Source organism: Balaenoptera acutorostrata, chromosome 10 (assembly GCF_949987535.1).
Source record: "Balaenoptera acutorostrata chromosome 10, mBalAcu1.1, whole genome shotgun sequence".
In the NCBI taxonomy this organism is placed as follows: Eukaryota; Metazoa; Chordata; class Mammalia; order Artiodactyla; family Balaenopteridae; genus Balaenoptera; species Balaenoptera acutorostrata.
Window position 1 is genome coordinate 12857478 of NC_080073.1, and position 19360 is coordinate 12876837.

Sequence of the window (19360 nt, forward strand, 5' to 3'; positions counted from 1 at the left end):
GACACTTATCTAATACCATATAAAAAATTAATTTGAAATGGATCAAAGACTTGAATGTAAGACCTAAAACTATAAAACAGAAGAAAACATAGGGCAAAATCTTCATGACTTTGGATTTGGAAAAGTTTTCTTGGATATGACACTAACAGCACCGGCAACCAAAGAAAAAATAGACAAATTGGACTTCATGAAAAATTTAAAAATTTGTGTAACAAAAGTTGATATCAATAGAGTAAAAAGGGAACTCAAAGAATGGGGTAAAATATTTGCAAATCAATTATCTGATAAGGGATTAATATCAAGACTATACAGAGAACTCCTAAAATTCAACAACAAAAATACTTTATTCACAACTGGGCAGGACTTCCCTGGTGGCGCAGTGGTTTAGAATCCGCCTGCCAATGCAGGGGACATGGGTTCGAGCCCTGGTCTGGGAAGATCCCACATGCCGCGGAACAATTAAGCCCCTGCGGCACAACTACTGAAGCCCGCGCGCCTAGAGCCCATGCTCCGCAACAAGAGAAGCCACCGCAATGAGAACCCCGTGTACCGCAACGAAGAGTAGCTCCCGCTCACCACAACTAGAGAAAGCCCGCGCGCAGCATCGAAGACCCAATGCAGCCAAAAATAAATAAAATAAATAAATTAGAAAAAAAAAACTGGGCAAAGGACCTGAAAAGATATTTCTTCAAAGAAGATATACAAATGGCCAATAAGTACATGAAAAAATGGTCAAAATTACTGATCTTTAGGAAAATGCAAATCAAAACTACATTGAGATACCCTTACACCCATTAGTATGACTACTATCAAAAAAATAAAAGTAAGTGTTGGTACGAATGCAGTGAAATTGGAACCCTTGTGTGCTGTAGGTAGGAACATACAATGGGTACAGCTGCTATGGGAAATGGTATGGCAGTTCCTCAAAAAATTATAAATAGAATTACCATATGATCCAGCAAGTGTAATTCTGGGTATATACCCAAAAGAACTAAAAGCAAGATCTTAAAGAGGTATTTGTACCTTCATGTTTATAGCAGCATGATTCACAATAGGTAAAATGTGGAACGAATGGACAAGCAAAATATGGTATATGCACACATTGTAATATTATTCAGCATTAAAAAGAAGGAAATTCTAACATACGATACAACATGGATGCACATTGAGGACATTATGCTAATAAATAGACCAGTCACAAAAAGACAAATACTATACAATTCCACTTATCTGAGTGAGATAGTTAGAGTTGTCAAAAGCATAGAGACAGAAAGTAGAATGGTGAGTGCCAGTGGCTAGGGGAGGGAGAAAAGAGGAATCATTGTTTAATGGATATAGTGTGTCAGTTTTGGAAGACGAAAAGAGCTATGGAGATGTATGGTGGTGATGGTTGCACAGCATTATAAAAGTATTTAATATACTTGAATTGTACACTTAAAAATGGCTAAGGTAGTAAATTTTATGGTATGTGTATCACAATAAAAAAAGTAGAAACAAAAAGATCACGTGGAGATCTGGGTCCAAAGCAGACTCTGATTCAGCAGGTGGGGTGGGGCCCAAGATTCTTCATTTCCAACACGTTCTCAGGTGATGCAGGTGCTGCTGGTCCACGGACCACACTATGAGTAGCAAGGAATTAGAGCCCACGAGAGAAGGACGCTCACCATCTCCCGTAACACCGCTGGACGGTCATGAGAGCTGAAGCGAATGAAAAGCAATGAGAAGGGTTTGCTGGGCTGGTGGAAGCAGGACTGAATGGGCAGGCGCAGCTCAGCTGTGCGGGGAAGGCCTCCCCGCTTTGTCCGTGCGCGTTCCCGGTGCTGGGCGTGGCCCACTTAGACACAGCTGTGTGTGCCTGTGTATTGTCAGCACCTGCAGGCAGACAACTCCTCAAGCTTCGCTGTTTCCTCACGGTCTCTTTTAGGAAGCCCACACTAGTGAGAAAACTCAGGAAGCGGGTTCTGCGGAAAGATTAAACCCAGTCTCCATTCTCCATGCGCCAGAGGTGAGGTGGAGAGCAGAACTGAGACAGGTAGGACATTTTTCAACAATATTCTTTTAAAAAAGTAAGGTCTCGGCTACGTATGACTTATGCTTCCCTTCCTTTTCAGTCATTTCGTTTTTCAAGGTACTTTCACATCTCACCTTGTTCTCACGGGTTTTTTTGTTATTAAACTCTAAAGCCGTTCACGTGCAGTACCTAGGTGTGGTGTTTTGCATTCTCATCTGAAATGAAATGTTGGTGTCCCTGCAGTCTTAGAACACAAGGTAGTGAATCTTTTCTCCTCCATATTTCTGTTGTCTTTTACATAAGGACGCGCTGTGCTCATTACAGCCTCAGAGCAATCAAGTTCTGCAGGCCTGTTATGGCCTCCAGCCTGACGAGTCAGGAGAGTGGACTGACTTCCTGTGAAGGTTCCTGGCTAGTACCTATGCTTAAAAGATTGGCTGTGAGGGATTAAGCTTTTTTTTTGGGGGGGGGGGGTATTAATTTTGGTTTTTTTTCTTTTTCTTTTTCTTTTTTGCTGGGTGTAAAATGTATTGAACTCTTATTATAGTAAATATTTTATGTAAACTATTCTCATGTTCCTGTAAAGCAGGGCAAAGTGATAGTAAAAGTACAAGTAGGCAAGGTATATATTAACATTTTAATGTATTCATTACTGTCAATGTTTTTGTTACCAGTTTCAAGACTGACTGATACAGCTACTGACTGAACTTTATGATCTAATCCTCAGGGATGCAATGCCTGAGTGAATTTATTAACTTCTTTGGGTTTAAGTGATTTAATGAAAAATGAATTTTTAAGGAAAATGATGGCAGGTAATAAATATGAGCTACTTCCCACCTGCTTCTGATATACAACCCAATGGTAGTTCTATTCAGTTAAGCAAAAGATAGATCACTTTAGCCACACCAGAAATAACCTTCCCTGAACTTTGTGAATGGCAATCAGAGAAAGTAGCCCAAGGTCCCTTGAAGTTCCTCACCAAGATTTTGTCTAAAGTGAGATTTTAAAAGTGGGAGGGACTTGGATATTTAAAAAAAGAGACGCTTATTAATATGAAGGGGTTAGACTGCAAGAAATTTCCAGATTAACTAGTGCTTAGTCAAAGTGAAAATTAAGAATTTTGACTCTTGAAGACGCTACTGCTTAAAAGGAAGGTTTGGTACGTTTCTTTTTTATGTCCAGGGGTTCATTGCCTTGGACACTTCACTTGTGTAATTTGGGGCAGCCAAGTCTTTGAAACACAATGGTTGAGGAAAGAGTTCAGCTGTCTTTACCTGATACGAGTTATGTCAAGATGTATTCAGTCAACTACCAAATATTTCAGTGCTTATTGTATCTCAGGCACTCAACTAGTCACTACTGAAGCAATGGTGAACAAATCGTGCATGCCCCCTATGGTGATAGTTCTGTCTGGGGAGGTGGATGATAAACATATACGGACATGAATATTGATAGGGATAAATGCCATGAAAGAAATAGAGAGAGGGGCATGATAGGGAACAATGGAGGAGAGAAGCTCTTCTTGCTAAGAGCTAGGAGGACACTGAGATCGTGAACGCACTGTGGGGCTGGAGTTCTCAGAGACCCTTCTCCAGCCCTGCCTCCATCTCTTACTCTGGGCACCCACTTTGAAGAGATTGCCAGCAGAATAAAAACACAGAGTTTTAGGATCTCCCCAAGGTGGCAGTTATTGAACCAGTGACACCTTCACACAGTGGGTCTCAAACTTGGTTGAACTTGGCAATCACATAGGGAGTTTGAAAAATAACTGATAACTGATTCCTACCCCCAAAGCGTCTTCTGTAATTGGCGTGGCGGGCTGCCTGGAGAGTTCGAGAAGCTCCCCAGGTGACGCTCCTGTAAAGCACGGCTGGGGAACTCTTCAGACAGAGGTTCTCAGCCACTCAGGTGCATCAGCATCACCTGGAGGGCTTATTAAAGCACTGATTGCTGGACCCACCCCCAGATTTCTGCTTCAGTGGGGCTGGGGTGGAGCTCAAGAATTTAGCTTCCTAACAAGCTCCCAGGTGATGCTGCTGCTCGTCCGAGTGCTCCATTTTGAGAGCTCTCCCTGTAATCCACATAATCGCGTTACTTGCTGGAAGGGCGGCATATAGTGGAGTAAAATTAGAACCCTGACGGTCATCACGGTGTGCTTCATCCTCACCCCTCTCCTGCTGGAGAGAAACACAGTACTAGTTAAAAATCCCCACTTCTATTTTCAAAACATGAATTTTACTTCCTGTTCTCCCACCATTCTTTGCGACAGAAGAAAGTGGAGAACAAAGACTGTTCCCCCAGTGGGAGACCACTTTGCCTTTTGTGTCTTAGTACCCAGCAGTTAGTTTAATCACAATTTAATTGCCCAGGTAGAAATCAGGTAATTTTGTAGCAGAGTTTATTCAATTCCTCTCCTGGTGTTCCCTACCACTTTCCTTTGCAACTTTTCCATCTCAGGTGATATTATAAAATATCTAGGCTTCATGCTACCCTTGGAAGTCTCAGCCGGGTAATCCTCCCTAAGTGGTGTTTTCTGTGAACTTGTTAACGTATGACTTAAATAGTGATGAATGGTGGTAGAGACTTACATGAAGAGGAAGAAACCAGCTATGAGGACTGAAGAGCCTATGGGGGAAGACATTAGGCCTTCTTCACCTTTTGGAGATGGGAAAATGATTTAAAAGTTCTATTTGAGAACTCTGTTCCAGGTGATATCCCAACTCAAGGAAAATAATCAACTTCTGGGCTCCTTACCTGAAATCTGGGGATGCATCTAGCCAGCATCAAGTACCTGGATCCAGGGGCTCACACAGTCTCTCACCACCCCTAGACTTGGCTTTTTCTGTGTTGTCTTCAGTCGCCCATTAGACTCTTCCACAGAGGTGGCTAAGATGGTGCCCACCAGCCTCTGCTTTTATTCTACCAGTTACATCCCAGGGGAAAGCAGGTGCCTTCGTCTCAGTGACTCCAGCAAAATTCTTAAGGCTGAGTCAGGTGGCACACTCTGTCCCTTAACTAGTCACTGTATGCTGTTGACATGGAGGGCATCCTGACTGAGATGAGGACTAAGGTTGCCCCTAAAGTAGAGATGAAGGGAGAGCAAAAGGCATTCAAGGCTGGCATAGGGGGAGAGGAAAAGAAAGAGTGTAACACATGGGGAATAGTCACGATACTTAACAACCTCGATAGCATGGGAACTGTCCAATGAGAACAAAGGTCTGTGGGGTTCTGGGGGACCCAGTGGAGAGAGTTGCTGGATCAGGGGATATCCTGGGGCTCTCAGGGGTAGGGATAGGAGAAGCTAGGAGTGACAGCAATTTACCAGCCACTATGCAAGTATTTCAATCTTTTATCAACCAGTGTTGCTGTTATTGTGTATAACACCAAATACCAACTCTGGTACATAGTCAAAATAAGAGTCCATGCTGTAGGGCAGAAAGAACCCAAGAACACTCTCAGAAATCCTTTGGAATAACTGTGCAGTAAAAGTACCTTGAATTTGGAGACCATTTATTTTTTACTTTTAAAGTTCATTTGCATATTAAGTGTGTTTTTAAAAGTGAGTGAACAAACATCACCTGAGTGCAAGTAGCCAGCAGTGGACTACTGAATGTGTAGAAGAAATTCAAGTCTCACATTCAACCAAATTTTGTGTTCTATTCTTTACTATGTATTTACTCTCCTTACTGAAATAATATTTTAAGTGTTCCACTGGGAAGAATGTAGTTTTATACTTGTAGGTTATTGGCAAGATGTTGTTTTATTGAATCTACCCATTTGTGACAATTGAGTCAAATTAGAGCAAATTAAACATCACCCAACACAACAGGTTCAATGTTCAGACAGTTTTCTTCTGTGTCTTGGTGCCACGTCTTTCAAGAGTCCAGAATCGTGTAATTATATAAGTATAGATGATGACTGTATTTTTTATTGTATTATAAACTTCAGTAAGTTTGAGTTTCAAAAACTCATCACCAAAGAGCCGTGCTCCCAAGTAATACCCATAGGTGATCAAGCACATTTTCAGGCTCCAGTGGCCATTCTAAACACATTTTCAAGGGGTACTTGTATTATTGGTAGATTGAAAGGTCTCTGTTGTGGTCAACCTCTTTGATCACCTCTGGGGAATACTCATCAAAGGAATTTTTGGGTGAAGAAAAATGGTGAATGGCAGAGGCCTTATTTTACCACGAATACTATAATTTTATATAACTAATTTACATAAAGAAACTGGATTTTGTGGTAAGAACACACATCAAACTAGTTTGTGGGCATCAAAAAAGTCCCAAGTAGCCACTCTGATGGATACTTTTAGTTCTGTCACTGCCAGTGATTCAAGTTTAATCTGTTCTCATGGAAGTGGTTTGTCTAATACGTTGTTGACGCTATGACCATTGACTTTCTTGAATTCCAAAGTACATTTTCCCATCAGTCACTGCAAATTAATATTTTGAGTCTTTGAGCTTGTTCTTCCTTATACATACACATACACTCGAAAGAAAAACAAAACAAAAAATAGACTGGCGCGGAAAAGCAGTATTTTGCCTATTGTGTAAGGATTTGAGTAAGGTTTGTGAGGCTTTGTAAGGCAATGTATTGGAGTGATTTTTATTCTATAACTTTGTAAGAAATGACACATTTATTTCACTAAACCAATATTCAACTCCTCTGAGTGCCTAGTTTGCCTGGCTAGTGGGAAATTTAGTTTTAATCATTATTGGGGTTCCTTGTCCCTTAGAGCTATCTAAAGGTCCCAGAATCTTATATTTTCCACTTTGAGACCCTGTGGGTACCAAAGTTTTTCTGTATGAATATCTGTCCCTTTATCTTCTTCGCCCCACTGCAAAGAATCTCTTCCATTTCGTGGGGGAATCTTTCTTCCTCTCCTTATATCTATCCTCTCTTTCCAGCTGGCTCAGTTAACATAATCACCCTCAACATTTCCTTTTTTTTGTGTGTGTGTGGGGGGACAAAAGTGAGCTGCTATTTTCACTTGCCAACACATATACTCCTGAGGTAAAGGAATAAAAATGTCAGACTTCTTAAATGGGCAGGGGTTAATGCAGAAAGAGCAAAATCAAATTAATAACTTTCAAAAATTATTCTGAGTATAAAAATTCAAAATTCTTTTTCCCCTGAATATTCTTGTAAAATCAAACCTCTGAGTAGCTGTGCTGCATATTTTGGTTAGCTTTATGTAGCCTTAGGATTCCAAATTATTCCCCAGGGCACATGTATTATAGCTGGAGAAATAGGGACATAAATTCTCATTTGATTCTTCAAAACCATTTGGGTTGGTAGCCATTATCTCCCTTTCACAGGTGAGAAAACTGAGGCTCAAATAATTTGGGACCTATGCTAGGTTAGTGATTGAGTCATTCAGCAAATTCTTTGAGTATTATGTGTTCCAGACACTGTTCTAGCTACTAGGGATACATTTGTGAAGTAGAATGACCAGCTCTCTTCTCGTGGGGAGCTTCTATTGCAGTTGGGAGGGTAGAAAACAGGGGAGAAGCAAGCAGTGAATAAATAATTTCATATTATGGTAATATGAATAGTTAAGAATTATTGAGTTGTCAGTTTTTGCCAGTCCCAGGTATAAATGCTTAACATGTATTATCATCTAATCCTTAAAAAAAAAATCCTTTGCAGTAGGGAACGTTTTACTGTTTTAGATGAGGAAACTAAGGGAGGCCCAGAGAGGTTAAGTGACTTGTACATAGTAAGCAATGGATTCAATCCCATGACTGTATCATGCTGAAAGTAAAAGAGGTCATGGGGTGGGAGTGGGGTGGCGGAGGGATGGAGGGGGGTCCTTTCATAAGGTTGTGACTGGCCTCTCTGGAGTTACATGTAAGCTGAGAGCTGAACTGAACGGTGAAGATAGCAATGAAAACATTTGAGGGGAGGAGTGTTCCTGTGCAAAGCCCCTGGGGTAGGATGGGACCAGTTGAGAGGTCCATGTCTATTGGAGCCCTAAGTTCAGTAATCTTTCTGCCTTATAAAGAGGAAACCACTAACTATGGGGCGTCTAGCAAATCAAAAACGAAGCCTTTGTTACAAAAGGACAGCAATGGCTAACAGAGGTTTTTAACCTGCTTTCTGAGCACTCAGTAGGTGTTAAGATTTCCTCAACAGCCTCATTCAATTATCAGTTTAGGCGGCTAGCTGAGGACACCAGGGGTATCCAGAAGTTCACATTTTCTCTCAGTAATCGCTTTCATAAACATGGGCCAATTTTTCTGATCCTTTCTAGCTCTTAGTTTTGAATCAGAATGATATTTTAGAAATAACTATTCCTAGTATGTTGCTGAAGAACTTTCCTTTCTGTTTTTTGAAGTTTGGAGAACAGATTTATATTTTGTCTCCTAGATTTATCCTGGTTAGCTAAAGTTGTCAGCAGCCACCTGACCTCTTCACCTTTGTGAGAAGTCTTTCAAGTATAGAACAGTGTGATGGATGGTCTTCTCCCTAGATGGAGGATTGGTGTTTGTCAAAGTGCTATGTTTCTGAGAGCACAGGGCGAGATTTCCCAACCTGGGAGGTTAGGCATCCCCAAAAGATATTTTGGTTCCAAGGTTGAGCGGTGATATCCATGGACTGGGTCATTTCACTTCCTAAATTGTTTATCCCGGAGGTAACCAAAATTACCTATTTCCCAGCTGTGCCAAGTAATTGAAGAGTATTCAATTATTTCTTCAGTCACCAGTGTATGGAGAGAATATTGTATAATGTCTGCTGAGCCCTATTCCTAGTTCTGCCTTGAACCAGCAAGGTAACCATCACTAAGTGAACTTGCATCTCTGAAACCGTTTCTACATCCATAAAATGAAGGGTTATGGAATGGGAGAAACTGAAGTAGTTAAGGTCCAGTTTACTGACTCCTTGAATATTTCAATACCTGGCTGCTTAACATACTTCGCATTCCAGAGAATGGGAATGACACCAGGCAAAGTAATGCTTTTGTTACTAGTTATGCCCTTGGCCCCCAAACCGTGTGGAATTGTAGTTGTAGCTCCTTGGCTGCCTCGTTCCCTGTTGACCTGACAGGTGCTGCTTTCACGCATGCTCATGCCTAGCTGGGTCTACAAGCAATGCAAGTCTAAGAAGTCGGCTGGTGACTTTCCCCCAAGTTCACGTTGATGCTTAATCCTCTGACCTTACCACTCTAGTTGCAAGAACAGCCCTGCTAGGAAGAGCACATCTTTCTATGAGACAAATCATGCCCAAGAAGAGAAGACCTGGAGCATGAGGGGATATATCTCAGTGCCCAGAATCTCTCAGCCCCTGAGGGTTTTTTTTTGTTTGTGTCTTTGTTTTTGTTTTTTTGGGTGGGGGGCAGGTTCTGATAGCTCAAAAGCAGAGGCACAGCCTTCTTAACTTGCCACAGGAAAACAAAATACCAGGAGTGGACCTTCTCAACTGACTTGTTACTCCAGTAAATAAATACCTAAAGGGAATTTCCCCCAAGTAGGCCTATTTATGTATTTCTGCAAAAGCTCTAATACCCTAGAAAATACAGCTTCATAATTGGCTTTGAACTTGATCAGTCAATGCCTGTTGTCCTGTCATTGTGGTGGCGGAAAACATAAATGATTGAGGGTAGGAATAGAGAAGTTCTGTGTCCTACCAGAGACAAAAAGTGGGTCAAACTATGTGATGTCTAAGGCATCTTCCACTGGCAATTTGTGACTTAAGCTAAAGGTCACAAACCAAGACATGCAGGTGGCCTCTAGAGCCTGGGAATGGCCCTTAGTCAGCAAGGAAATGGGGACCTCAGTTCTGCATCACAAGGAACTTAATTCTGCAGCAACCTAAATGGGCAGGAACACAGATTCTTCCCTCAAACGTCCAGAAAGAAATATAGCTCTGCCAACAGCCTGATCTTTAGCCCGGTGAGATCCATACCAACTTCTGACCTGTGGAACGCTAAGATTATAAATTTGTGTTGTTTTAAGCCACTAAGTTTGTGGTAGTATATTACAGCAGCAAAGGAAAACTAATACCTTCAGAGAAGAGGACATCAAAACACTTATCTAATGATTAAGAAGGGAAATAATAGCAACAAAAGTGTGGTAAGACATCATGGTGTCTGAGTTAATTTCCTTTTCTGTCAGGATTATGGGGAGTAGCAGGGAAGGCAGGTTGAGGGGTTGATGCATGAATGAGATTTCATCGCTCAGCCTGAATGTCTGCTCTGAATCCCATTGACAAAGGTGCATTGAGGCATCACCACCAGGCATATTCTCTCCTTCTTTCCCTCTGGAGCTGGGTAAACATCTCCTTACTTGTGTGTCTCTAACCCTGCTGAGCCAAACCTAAGTAGTATTTCTTGAAACAGTGTCAGCAACAATTTTGCCTTTGGGAAATAATTCTTTGAAGTTATGGTTTGCTTCTAAAAGCATTTCTGCATAATAGAGGACATCAACATTTGAATTTTACCACTTTTGAGTAGAGTTGAAGAGATTATTAGCCCTAGCCCCCAAAATATCAATTTGAAGTAAAATTATAGTGGGGGCATGAGTTACAAAGAAATGAAAAGTCCACTTCATCATGCTGATTCAAAAGAAAAGCATACAGGATTTCTACAGTTTGCTTTGGACTTAGTGGAAAGACCTCATTTGTTACTTCATCAAACAGCCTGCTATCTGATAAGTGGTGCCTGTTGATGTCACTTTGTAAGCATTTTGTTTATTTCTGGAAGTAGAAGCAGTAGGAAAAACAGCTAAGCCCTTTAGAGAATTAAGACTTGAAATGGAAAGTTCAGTTCAGTTCAGTCCTTAGTGGCAAGCTTCCTCTAAAAGCTGTTTGAAGATGAGGCTCTCACTTATAAATAAACAACTTGGAATCTGATCCTACTGTTGACTGACTTTCCAGGAGGAACTTCAACTGCTCACATTCTCTAGGGGATTAATAAAACCAACTGCTGGGATCCAAGTTGTCAGTTTCCTCTTTGGAAGTCTGACTGCTGATTTTCTACTCTTCCCCCTGTGAGTGGTGCACGGGATGAGTGACAAAGGGTGGGAGCACTGTGATGACTGCTTCCCTGCAACGACAGACATGGCATGGCTGGGCTCCAGGGCTCCTCGTCACACTTGCTGAGGCCCAGCAGCCAGGTCTCAGGATGAGACAGAGACAAGCCATTTTTCTGTGCTGTGATAGGACAACAAGGCAAAGGAAAGTAATTCGTTAATAAACATAGTGCTTAATAAAAAATAGAGCATCCTAGAATTAGCAGGGAACTTGGAAGTTTTCAAGTCCAACCCGTAGTACAAGGAAGAAAACTCTTCAGAGTATTGCCGAAAGATAAGATTGAACTTCACAGTGACAGAGACTTGTCACCCTTCAGAAAGCTGTATTTGTTAGAAATCAAATGAGGATATTTCATCTGAGTTATATGTTGGATTTTAGTTGATTAATAACTGTGACTTCCAGTGTCCTGAATACTTGTGACAATTTGTATAAGTGAGATATCAGCGTTGTGTTTTAGCCAGTCTGCATTCTTGTAAGCATTATTTTAGCTCACCATAAAGACCACAAGGTTTCAGCAGTTACAGTTTATCAAGAGTATTGTGGGTGCTCAGTGGGGACAGTTTTGCTCCTCATGTGACATTTGGCAGTGTTTGGAGACATAGTTTTTACAACTGGTGTGGGGATGCTACCAGCATCTAGTAGATAAGAGACTAAAGACGGCCCGAAATGTGAAGAGTGGCAAGCTTGAGAAATTCTGCTTTAAGGTCACATTCCCCTAATTTGGGAGAAAGGAAAATTCAATTCTACACAGCTATTCTGCTGTATAATATTAAGCAAAAAGTTTGACCTTTCTAAACCCAGGGGGTTTCTCATTTGAAAATAAGCTGTTGAATCAGGTTCAATTCAGTGCATCAAAATATAGGTGCCTATTATGTACCTATCACCATGCTAACCTGAAACATAGAAAAGTTCCTTCCCCTTCAGAAAGGTGTGATGATCTGAGTCAGCTGTAGTCACCATCATGCTGTGTAATAAACCACATGAAATTTGACTGACTCAAAACGCCATCATACATTCTCAATCATGAACAGATTGGCTGGGCTTCGTCAGATGTAGGCTTGGCTTGTCTCCTCGCTACGGTCCCGTTCTGATGCTGCATGTGACTTTCATCCTTCAGGAGCAGGGTCCTCTCATGGAGATGGCAGAAAGCACAGAGGGGCAAATAGAAACATCCAATACCTATTAAGACCTGAGCTTAAAACTTTGTAACTCTCCTTCTCAAATACATTATTTTGGCCAAAGCGTGTCATATGGCTAAAACCAGAATCAAAGAGGTAATGAAATATACTCTACTTCTAGTGGGAAAAAATTGAAAAATCACATGTCAAAGGGCATGAACATAAGAAAATGTGAGAATTAGGAACAATAATGCTATCTATAGAGAGAACTTCTAACTTAAATGTGCAGTAGTTTTAAGGCTATTTTTTTTTGTCATCTCTTGAGATTTTTGATTTATTAAGTTGAATTCAATAATTTCTCTTCATTTAAAGTTAAACTTAAGCAAAATATCCAATTTGGCTTCCAAGATGCACCTAAACTTCCTTTGCAACCATTTCTTTTCATACAAAGACCTTCCAGCCAATTTTCTGTCCCCAACTTTATTTGGCCTGATTATTACTTCCACCAGGGAGGCTTGCTACAGAAGGGGGTAGAACTTGACTCGTGCAGAAGATAATTTATGATTCCCTGGCCGTGGAAAGAAAAGGAACAGATGGTTAGCGTCATCAGTACCATACAGTGTGTCAGCTGAGTGATGTGTCAGATGTTCTTCCTCTGCAGTGGGTGACGGCTTCCTCTCAGTTACTGCTCCGTGAATTTGAGCACCCTTCTATTTCATAAATGGGTCTATAAAATGTTTTGAAGAATTCTCTAATACTGTGACCATGGGCTAGATGCTTTACAAACTTTACCTCTTTGCCTAATGCCAATGCTACATCTAAGTACACAGATCTGACTTTAAAATATGTATCGTTTTTATCATAAATGGGTGTTAGATTTTGTCACAAGCATTTTCTGCATCTATTGAGATGATCATATGGTTTTTGGTCTTCAGTTAGTTAATGTGGTGTATCACGTTGATTGATTTGCATATGTTGACGAATCCTTGCATCCCTGGGATAAATCCCACTTGATCATCGTGTATGATCATTTTAATGTACTGTTAGATTCGGTTTGCTGGTATTTTGTTGAGGATTTTTGCATCTATGTTCACAGTGATATTGGCCTGTAATTTTCTTTTTTTGTGGTATCTTTGTCTGGTTTTGGTATCAGGGTGATGGTGGCCTCATAGAATGAGCTTAGGAGTGTTCCTTAAATAAATTTAAAAAATACGTATCGTATAAATGTTTGTTCTGTAAATGCATATAGTGTCTCCAGAAAGGAACTCATGAATTGGTTAATGGTTGTACCAGAAAGAAGGGTTGAGTGGCTATGAGATACAGGAAAGAAGAAGAATTTGTTATATGAATCCTTTCTTTTACCTCACATATTTTGTATTATGAGCATATATTACCTCTTCAAAATATTCTGATAAAATGAAGGAGGACACTAGTATCCACATTTTACAATTAGGAAAACTGAGGAAGTTATTTTCCTATTGGGAGCCTCAAACCTGTAATCCTAGAAAAGTTGCAGAACTGACATTTGAATACAAGTCTCTGTAACTCTACAAAAGCTGAAGTTTTTATCCTGCTGTAAAGTGATTTCTCAAAGTTTTTTTGAAGATGGATAGATGTGCATAGTTTTGACTTACTGTTTAGGAGACATGCATTTTCATCAATAATGTCTCCATTAGCAACATCATTAAGTTTGTGCTTGCCAGGAGTTCTGTTTGACAGGCTCTACAAAGCCCATTAAGCAGGCTAGATTATGATGATCTCCCACCTCAGTGTGGAGTCATCAAGGCATAAAAGTTAGCACAGTATATGAAGTCATCCCCTCAGCAAAGCTGAGAAGGCTAGTTTACCAGCTCTTGAATTTTTATTCTCTTTGCCTATGAAAACAACTAGTAATGACATTTGCCTATTAAAACAACTAGTAATGACTACTATTGATCACTTGCGTCTTGTGGGAATAAAATTTCCTAAAGAATTCTTCTAAGCCCAGCTAACCCCTGAAGACTCTTTATTTTTCCTAACAGTAGGACATGAGCATTTGAGAGCTCAAAAGAGAGATGTCACTAAAGGACAAAATTTCCCCAAAGTTCATGAACTGATTTTGCACCAAATATCCATGCAATCTACTTTGCCCAGAAACATGTTATGAGGTAAAGATTATTAAGTAAACTAAGTTAGAGGAATGGGCAGTGATTTCTCCTCCTGAGAGCATTTGCCCTGCTGTGGAACAGGCATTTATAAAGCCAGTTATCCTTCATAACAGTTGCTGATTGGTTTTCAAGAGGAACTTCTATCAACACTTGTAGTTTTCCTTTAGCCCCCTGGAGGTTTGGGGCGTTTTGTTCATGTTTGTTTTTTTGCTTTAATCCATCTTTATGGATAAGAGAGGACATGATATCATGCATAAATCATGGACTGGGAATTGGGCCCCTGGGACTTATATCCCTGTTCTTCATCCAGGCTGCCGTGTGACTCTCACTAAGTCTTTTCTCTCTTCACCTCAGTTTCCCAGGTCAAAGAAGAACCAGACTATTCTCTGTAAGATCTCTTCTATCCAACGTGTGATAATCTCATGATTTCTTTTTCAGGATATGGTAACTAAAGACCGTGTTTCTTGCCTGAGGCAGTCCTATCTAAAGTTGTCTGTTTGCATTTTCTTTGGGATTTTATTTCCCTGCGCTGTGTGTCTCTTCCTTTTCCCTGCTTCCTCCTAAGTATATACTCTACAGCAAAGGCTGTTGGTATCACCCAGCTACCAACTAGGGCAGGAGAGTGCAGTAGAAAAAACAGCAGATTTGGAGTCAATCAGGAGCTCATTTTATTTCCTCATGTTTCATGCGTTGTGTGATCTTAAATAAATCACTCCACTTCATGAGCAGGATGGCAGAATGACCTAGATAATCTTGGTAATTTCTCCTCAGCTTTAAAAGAGTTATTCTAAACCCTGCTCAAGTAGCAGTATACAATGTTGCTTCCCCTGAACCGCTTAGGCAAGCCTAGGTAATTTTATAGAGTGAATGTTTTTCTCTCTTGATTTCAATTTATATATCAAATAGCAAAAAAAGGAAACCCACCATGTAGTTCTTCCGCCCTGAAATGTTAACTTTTTTCATTATCCCATGGATTCTGGTTTGGGTTGGGCTAGGGATCTGATTCACTGTAATATTCAGTGGGAGAGTAAACTTTTGTTTAGAACTTTCTACCTAGCCCTGTCAAATCACTGTATGAGCATCTAGTTTATTGTAAGGAGAATATATTTTTTATCAATAAGGTGAACCTGTCTCTAGCTTTGTCTCCTTTAAGAGCACAGTAAGACAGAACAGCAATTTTGCAAAAAATTTTTATTGAGATCCACAGTAATACATTGTGATTTATTCATGCACAAATATGTACACAACTGAAATATTTTACAAAACAATGAATATTGTTATACATACAATGCCTATATATATACATATATATGTATATATATTCTAATTTCTTTAAAAAAACCCACACAAGTCATAACCTACTAAACTGATTTCACAGCCCTCTAATGGATCTTGACCTGCTGTTTTGGAAAACAGTCACAGCCAATTTACCATTTAGTCGGGATGACCTAGGGACCCAAAACCATCCTGGCTAAGCTTTCAGCAAAGAAGTAAATAGCATCTTTTAAATAGCATATACTTGATTGAGCGTGGTACAGTGAAGAATTTCTCACATGGTGATACCCCATCATCCTCACACATAGGTAAATTGTGTCAAAACCGTGCAGTATCTTATTAGGGTTGTCATTCTGCTCTATGATACATGTTTTCAAGGTGTTTCTTGTTGTAAGAATGACATATCATGTAACAACAAGAAAATTCACCATCCTGAAAGCTTCATTGCTTAGGTGGCTTGAGGCCCTCCAGGCACACTGCCCCATATCCCTATGTTATGGCAACTCCACGTGGAGACACATACAGCATTGGTCCAGAGAGAAAATGACTGAAGTTCTGACAAGCTAGCTGGGAGACAATTGGGCAAATCATTTAATCCCACTGCAGATTAGTACCCAATGGTAAAACAAAGCAGCTGGAATAAGGTCTTTCACTGAAGCCCTTTGGCATACATGTTTATCAACTTGAAGCTTTCAGTTGGCTTCTAGAAACCAACCATATCTCCCTCCTTTCCTTCCTTCCTCCCTCCCTCTCTCCCTCTCTCTCTATTCAGATAAAATTGGTATATTACATTATAAAAGTTTCAGGTGGCATGGACATATATACACTACCAAACGTAAAATAGATAGCTAGTGGGAAGCAGCCACTAGCACAGGGAGATCAGCTTGGTGCTTTGTGACCACCTAGAGGGGTGGGATAGGGAGGGTGGGAGGGAGGGAGACGCAAGAGGGAAGAGTTACGGGAACATATGTATATGTATAACTGATTCACTTTGTTATAAAGCAGAAACTAACACACCATTGTAAAGCAATTATACTCCAATAAAGATGTTAAAATAAAAAAAGTTTCAGGTGTGCATCATTATGATTTGACACCCATGTTCATTATAAAGTGATCATCACCAAAAGTGTAGTTAACTGTCCTTCACCATACAGTTGACCCCCTTCACCCATTTTGCTCACCCCATAACTCCCTTCTCCTCTGGTAACTATCAATCTATTCTGTGTCTGTGAGTTTGTTTTTGTTTTGTTTATTTGTTTGTTTTTTAGATTTCACATATAAACAAAATCATATGATTTTTGTCTTTAAGCTTCTGACTTACTTCATTTAAGATAATACCCTTTAGGTCCATCCATGTAGTCCCAAATAGCATGACTTCATTCTTTTTATAGATGAGTAGCACTCCATTGTGTGTGTATATGTAACAAAAAGCTTTAGCCATTTATTGGTGAACATTTAGGTTGCTTACATATCTTGTCTACTGTAAATAATGATAGAATGAACACAGGGCTGCAAATATCTTTTCAAATTAGTGTTTTTGTTTTATTCAGATGTTTACCCAGGAGTGACATTGCTGGACCATATGGTAGTTGTATTTTTAATTTTTTGAGGAACCTCCATACTGTTTTCCACAGTGGCTGCACCAATTTACATTCCCACCAACAATACACCAATGTCCCCTTTTCTCCACATCCTCACCAACACTAGTTATTTGTTTTCTTTTTGATAATAGCCATTCTGAAAGGTGTGAAGTGATACCTCAGTGTGGTTTTGATTTGCATTTCCCTGATGATTAGTGATGTTGAGCATCTTTTCATTAATCTGTTGACCTTCTCTAAGTCTTCTATGTAAAGATGTCTATACTGGTCCTCTGTTGGGTTTTTTCAATTGGATTGTTTGTGTTTTTGATGTTGAGTTGTATGAGTTCTTTGTATATTTTGGATAATAACCCCTTATCAGGCACATAGTTTGCAAGTATCTTCTCCCACTCAGTAGGCTGCCTTTTCATTTTGTAGATAATTTCCTTTGCTGTGCAAAAGCTTTTTAGTTTGATGTAATCCCATTTGTTTACTTTTGCTTTTGGTTCCCTTACTTAGGAGACAGATCCAAAAAATATTGCTAAGACATATCAAAGAACATACTCCCTATATTTTCTTCTATGAATTTGATGGTTTCAAGTCTTACATTCAAGTCTTCAATCCATTTTGAGTTTATCTTTGTGTACAGTGAGAGAAAGTAATCCAGTTTGGTTCTTTCACATAGAGCTGTCTAGTTTTCTTGACACCATTTATTGAAGAGGCTGCCTTTTCCCCATTGTATATTTTGCCTCCTTTGTTGTAGATTAATTGCCCATGCAAATACAGATTTATTTCTGAGGTAGCTATTCTGTTCCATTGACCTGTGTGTCTGTATTGTGCCAGTACCACACTGTTTTGATTACTGTAGTTTTGAAGTATAGTTTGAAATCAGGGAGCATGATACCTTCAGCTTTGTTCTTCCTTCTCAAGATAGTTTTGGCTATTTTGAGTCTTTTGTGGTTCCATACAAATTAAAATTATTTGTTCTACTTATGTGAAAAATGCCATTGGAATTTTTTTTTAAACATCTTTATTGGAGTATAATTGCTTTAGGGATTGCATCTGTAGATTGCTTTGGATAGTGTGGACATTTTAACAGTATTAATTGTTCCCATCCATAAGTGCAGAATATCTTTCCATTTATTTGTGTCTTCATTAATTTACTTCATCAGTCTTTTAGAGTTTTCAGTGTACAGGTCTGTCACCTCCTTGTTTAAATTTATCCCTAGGTATTTTATTCTTTTTGATGCATTTGTAAATGAGACTTAATTTATCTCCCTGATAGTTCATTATTAGTGTATAGAAATGTGAGCAATTTCTGTATATTGATTGTGTATTCTGAGACCATGGTGAATTCATTTATCAGTTCTAACAGTCTAACAGTTTATTAATTTTCAGTGATGTCTTTAGACTTTTCTATATAAAGTATCATGACATCTGCAAATAGTGACAATTTTGCTTCTTTATTTCCAGTGTGGATACCTTTTGTTTCTTTTTCTTGCCTAATTGCTCTGGCCAGGACTTGCAAAACTATGTTGAATAAAAGTGGTGAGAGTGGGCATTCCTGTCTTGTTCCTGACCTTAGAGGAGAATATTTCAGCTTTTCACTGTTGAGTATGATGTTAGCTGTGGGGTTGTCATATATAGCCTCTATTATGTTGAGGTATGTTCCTTCTGTGCCCACTTTGTTGGGAGTTTTTATCATATTTGGATGTTGAATGTTGTCAGATGCTTTTTCTGCATCTTTTGAGGTGATCTTATGATTTTTATCCCCCATCTATGTTCATTGAGGATATTGTCTGTAATTTTCTTTTTTTTTTTTTTTAATATTTATTTATTTATTTATGGCTGTGTTGGCTCTTCGTTTCTGTGCGAGGGCTTTCTCTAGTTGTGGCAAGTGGGGGCCACTCTTCATCGCGGTGTGCAGGCCTCTCACTGTCGCGGCCTCTCTTGTTGTGGAGCACAGGCTCCAGACGCGCAGGCTCAGTAGTTGTGGCTCACGGGCCCAGTTGCTCCGCGGCATGTGGGATCTTCCCAGACCAGGGCTCGAACCCGTGTCCCCTGCATTGGCAGGCAGATTCTCAGCCACTGCGCCACCAGGGAAGCCCTGTAATTTTCTTTTTATGTGGTGTCCTTGTATGGATTTAGTATGAGGCCAGGGGAATGCTGATGTTATTAAATGGAGTAAGTTTGTGTGAG

The 19360-nt window shown here is 39.8% G+C and overlaps 1 long non-coding RNA gene across 1 annotated transcript in view; it reads left to right on the forward strand.

The window, feature by feature from the left end:
• LOC103007632 (uncharacterized) overlaps positions 1-19360 on the forward strand; it is a 339974-nt gene that overhangs the window by 11485 nt on the left and 309129 nt on the right. The window contains exon 3 of the long non-coding RNA XR_451971.2: positions 1925-2032. This is a non-coding gene — a long non-coding RNA (uncharacterized LOC103007632). The remainder of the gene's footprint in view (positions 1-1924; positions 2033-19360) is intronic.